Here is a 6,030-nt window from a genome sequence, read left to right as displayed (position 1 = left end):
AGTTTATTATCCACTTCAAGTCTGGACACTTTCCCCCCCTTCCAGTCCAGACACTTTCCCCCCCTTCCTGCCCCCAGGCCAATTATCAGCTTTCAGCGCTGTCACACTTGAATGACAAATGCGCGGTCATGAAACACTGCACCCATATGAATTTTTAGCATTTTTTTGAGACAGATAAAGCTTTGTTTTGATGGTATTTATTCACCACTGGGATTTTTTTTTTTGCTATGTAAGGGAAAAAGTCCAAAAAGTTTGAAAAAAAAGTGTTTTTCTTATACAATTTTGCAAATATATAATCTTTCTTCATAAATCTTGCCCAAAATTTATTAATTTATCTTTTTAGTAAAAAAAAAAACCCCAAATTAGTTTATAACCAAAACTTATCATTTTTAAAAAAATGTTTTTACATTTTTATTTTATTTTTTTATATTATTATTTATGTTTTTGTTTTTTTACATACTGTCACCCTAACAGTACAGAGTCACCATAGTGACACTGTACTACTTGTGGGGGGTTATGAAGTTTTTTTTTTTTTACACTGATTGCTTTTACACCCATAAAGGCTGTAAAAGCAATCATTTCTCCTTCTCTCTGGCTGCATTCTTGCAGCCATTGAGAAATACTGTGTGAGCTGTGATTGGTCACAGCTTGTCACATGGTACAAGGCTGTTGTGAATAGCCCTGTACCATGTGACCTCTGTGATCATTCACAGATTTCACACGTAGAAGGCAACGATGTCACAAGTGACATCTTGCTTACTACTCTTCATGTGATCACTGATTGGCCAATCAGTGATCACATGATCGGGACCTCGCACAGAGGTCCTGTACAGTGATCGGTGTTCCACTGTGTCCGGAGGACACAGCGGGCACCGGATTGCGGTGCTGCACGCTCCCAGGGAGCGCGCACAAGCAGGGGGTGGGGAGGCCATTTATAAACGGCCACCCGCCGCTGAACTGCCACCGTCTGGCCATTTATATACATGGGCCGGATGGGAAGTGATTAAATTAATAAATTGCAAACCCCAGCGCCACAGGAAAAAACACCCCCCCCAAAATTATTTTTTTAGTTGAGGTATTTACTACTTCCTTTGACCTAGCAGCCATGGACATATTTAACTTTGTTTCCAAGAAAGGGTTAATGTGGAAGATATTTTTTTACAGAATTATGAACACACAGATTTAACCAAAGATTTCAAACATGTAAAGAATTCATTAGACAAACAGGTTAGGACATGGTGGGATGTCTCAACTCTTGTGAAATATATTAAGGAAGGGATTACACCTAGGAGGTTAAGGTGGGACATAGCTCCTAGTGATGGTCTGATAGGGAAAGAGTTGGATGAAGAATGGTTCTCTTTTTTCAGTCATGTGAAAAAAAAACTAATGAAATGAATCTCCTAGATTGTAAGCTCAAAAGAGCGGGGCCCTCGAACCCCTCGTGTATTGTATTGTACCGTATTGTCTCATGTTCTGTCCCCCCCGCTATTGTACAGCGCTGAGCAAACCCTTTGGCGCTATATAAATACTGTATAATAATTGTGCAGAAAAGGAAATTGAGGATTCATAATTTGAGAGATAAAATGGCACCTTTTAGTGAGTCTAGTGAGACTTTAACCTCCTTAGCGGTATTCCCGAGTGTAGCTCGGGGTAGAATTTCTATACCAAGAACGGTAACCCTGAGCTACACTCGGGCTTACCATGCAGCGTTCTCTGGGGGTCCCTGCAGCACTTACCTTGTCCTTCGCTCCCACGATGGGTCCCCTGCAGCGTCCCCGGCCATCTCCTCCGGCGGATGCCGGCATCTGGCTTCCGTGTTCCGGTCCCTGTGACGTCGGAATGTTCGGGCGGCGGAACCGGCGGGAAATTTGAAATTTTTTAAAAATGACATTTTTGCTGTCATTGCTTTTTAACTGCATTTCACATACATTTTGTCCCCACTGCTTTGTCCGGCGCCCTGCCTGCATTTTGACTGTTCTTTCTGCCTGGAAACTTAGAAAAGTCCATGGCGGCCAAAAAGCGTCCCTTTACCTGAAAAGCGGTTTTAGAACAGCGATAGTAAATCAGAACCACTTGCAGAATTGAGTGATAATGATTTGTGGGGGAAATTCGTCATCAGACACTGAAAACGATTTTGCAACTTTGCTCAGCGATGTGCGAATTTGCCTCTGTATTTCAAATTTCAGTGTTTTTGGTTTGATTATATTATTGAATTAAATTTATTATTATTATATTATTATTTTTTATGATTATTTATTAAATTATAATTTATGATTTCGTGTTTCAAGTTTTATCATATCCGGAATGTTTAATAGACTCTTTTTCGGACAGATTTCAGTGAGTTATTCCTTAAAATTACTGCCTACAATAAAAAACTACATATTTCCATGCAAAAAAATGGTACCGCTTTCAGCACCAAAAATCGGAAAGAATCATACCGCCAGGGAGGTTAAAGAAAAGGCTAAACATATTCAGGATTATTTAAAAAAATTAGATGAGGACACGCAAAAGAAAAAAAAAAATCAAAAAATATTGTAGGGATATTCAGGATTATAAATCCAATACTGTTTGCAAATGGCAAGAGGATGAAAATAGGGGTACTAGTGAATCTAGGAATTCATCAATAGAGTGAGTAATTAATGATCCCATACAAAGATCATCTCCATCCAAAAATAAACTATATACAATTAATAATTTCTCCCAAAACAGGAGTAAAAACTCCTCACCTATTGGAAAATGCAGAAATGTTAATGGGAATAATACACCTCTCTATAAAGTACCCACGAAAAATAGGTTTGAGCCTTTAACCTCCCTAGTGGTCTGATTATTTCAGATTTTTGGTGCTGAAAGCGGTACCATTATTTTGCATGGAAATATGTAGTTTTTTTATTGTAGGCTGTAATTCTTAGGAATAACTCACTGAAATCTGTCCGAACAAGAGTCTAGTAAACATCCCGGGTAGGATAAAATTTGAAACACGAAATCATAAATTATAATTTAATAAATAATCATAAAAAATAATAATATAATAATAATAAATGTAATTCAATAATATAATCAAACCAAAAACACTGAAATGTGAAATAGAGCGCCAAGTTCGCACATCGCTGAGCTCAGTCGCAGAATTGTTTTCAGTGTCTGATGAGGAATTTCCCCCACGAATCATTATCACTCAATTCTGCAAGTGGTTCTGATTTACTATCGCTGTTCTCTAGCCGGTCTAAAACCGATTTTGACCTAAAGGGACGCTTTTTGGACGCCATGGACATTTCTCAGTTTCCAGGCAGAAAGAACAGTAAAAATGCAGGCAGGGCGCCGGACAAAGCACTCGGGACAAAATGTATGTGAAATGGTTTGATACAGGAATGTTATACTATGAGATTTTAGTGTATTTAGTGAATGTCACTTTTTGCCATTTTCAAATTTCCTGACGGTTCCGTCCCCCGTACGTCCCGACGCTCACAGGAGACGGAACCCGGAAGACAGATGCCAGCATCCACCGGAGGACATCACAGGGGACACTGCAGGAGGGACATTGCGGGAGCGAAGGACTATATTATAGTTATTATTATTTATGATTTTGTGTTTCAAAGTGTAACATACCCGGGATGTTTACTAGTCTCTTGTCCGGACAGATTTCAGAGAGTTATTCCTAAAAATTACAGGCCTACAATAAAAAAAATACATATTTCCAAGCAAAAAAATGTACCGCCTTGAGCACAGAAATATGGACATAATCAGACCGCTAGGGAGGTTAAGAGAGGAACTGAGAAACCATATCTACATACGAAGTTGAGAAATAAATCTGTATTTAACCCCAAGATAGGTAATAACTGTTGTGTGGATGCATTTAAGAAGATGGTGGAACACGATTTAGAAAATGTGTCTGTCCCTTAAATGAGAAGGAAACAGAACTTGATAAGAGGACTTCAAAAATGAGAGAAAAATAGAAATATCGTAATTAGGCCAGCGGACAAGGGTTGAGGGGTTGTGGTATTGAATAAAAGCGATTATTACGCAGAACTTCATAGACTAGTTGATGATGTTAACACCTATGAAGTTCTGAAAGGGAACCCCACTAAAAAATATAAAGGTAAGCTAGTGAAACATATTAAAGAAGGGGAGAGGGAAGGTTTACTTAATAGGGAGGGTAAATAATTGGTACCTAATGCCCCAATACTACCTGTTATATACCAACTGCCAAAGATTCATAAACATTTCAAGAAGCCCCCTGGAAGACCCATTATTAGTGGGATTGATTCCCTGTTTTCTAGGCTGGGGGATTATGTTGACAAGTTTTTGCAGCCTGTAGTTCCTGTTTTTCCAGTTTATTTGAGAGATAGTGGTGATCGGATTAGCATACTTAAGGGTATTAGAGAAGGAGATTGTGTCATGGCAAGTGTTGATGTGAATTCTCTGCACACAAATATTAGACATGTGGATGGGTTAGGATCAGTCAAATGGGCATTGGATACCAAATCGGGGTTGAAATCCAAGCAAAAAGATTTTATACTCAAAAGTCTTGATTTAGCTACATCACACAATTATTTCTGGCATTCCAGCAAGTTCTATAGGCAAGCAATGGGTGTGGCTATTGGAAGCCAAATATGTGCCATCGGTGGCAAATCTGTTCATGAGCAGGTGGGAAAGTAAAGCCATTTTTGAGAATAGGAACCAGGAATTGTTGGTCTATAGAAGGTTTATATATTATTATAATATGGGAGGGGACAAGAGAAGGATTGGAGGAATATATTCAAAAAATGGGTTGTAACCCCTTTAATATAAAATTTACTAATACCAGTGAGGAGGTAATAGACTTTCTAGATCTAACGATTTATAAACAAGGTAATACATTTTGCACCAAAACACATTTAAAAGACAGGAATGGATACATTCCAAGTCATAGTTGTCACCATAGTAACTGGTTAAGATCTATTCCCAAAAGTCAGTTTATTAGATTGAAACAAAATTGTGATGAAAGTATTTTTCAAGGTCAATCAGACATTATTACAAAGGTTTAGAGAAAAGGGATATAAAGAGGATGGTCTAGCCCGCTCATTAGATTCTTCTTCTTCCCCTTCTTCTTCCCCCTGTCATTTCCAGTACATAGGTAGAACTACTAGGAAACTCTCTGTAAGATTGGGGAAACATATTAGAAACATAAAAAAAGGATTTAAATATCATAGCTTGTCACATCATTTTAGAGTATGTCATAACAGGGATCCGACATCTTTAAAGTTCTGTGGGATAGATAGAATTGATGTCCCGTGGAGAGGGGGTGATATGGTCAAAAATATTTCACAAAATGAAACTAAATGGATATACCAAATGGTGACGTTGATCCCTAAAGGGTTAAATGCAGAGATTGACATAAATTGTTTTTTTTATCCAATTTGTAGCTAATCCAAGTGCAAATTAATATTTTATACATTTTGTTTTTTATTTTTATTCTTATATATGTGTATATATAATATCTATTTATTATTTTTGTACTATTTGTATTATTTATTTATTTTTTAATTTCAATTTTTTTTCATATTTTACTTTTTATTTTTTTATATTTTAAATTTTTAATTTCATATTTTATTTTTACATTTACTATTTATATCTATTTTTATCTTTATTTTCATTTTTTCTTATTTTTGTTGTTTGAATATATATATATATATATATATATATATATATATATATATAAAATTAAAGGGGTCTGGAAAATACTTTTTTCTAATTTTTTTCTTGTTTTTCTTATGTTTTTACTGGGTCTATATGTTTAAGGTTTTCACTGGCTCAAATATCTTGTAGTGATTCTAGGATAAATGGAACTGATGTTTAAGTATATAATAAATAAAATGTTTAAGGCTTAGAATAAATGGTTGAGAAAAGGGCGTGGCATTATACCTATTGGGATCAATTGACCTATGGGAGAAGAGGGGATGGTCTTTGTGTTATATAAGCGCCTGGAGACTGGAGGTGTGTGTCTTGACAACGCCCTGTGAAAGGGGCGAAACGCGTTGACACACTTCCTGTCTG

The sequence above is a fragment of the Staurois parvus genome, unplaced genomic scaffold, assembly GCF_062004578.1.
Source record: "Staurois parvus isolate SC_StPar_1 unplaced genomic scaffold, SC_StPar_1.0 ptg000470l, whole genome shotgun sequence".
Taxonomy (NCBI): domain Eukaryota; kingdom Metazoa; phylum Chordata; class Amphibia; order Anura; family Ranidae; genus Staurois; species Staurois parvus.
Note: the sequence above shows the minus strand (reverse complement) of the source record.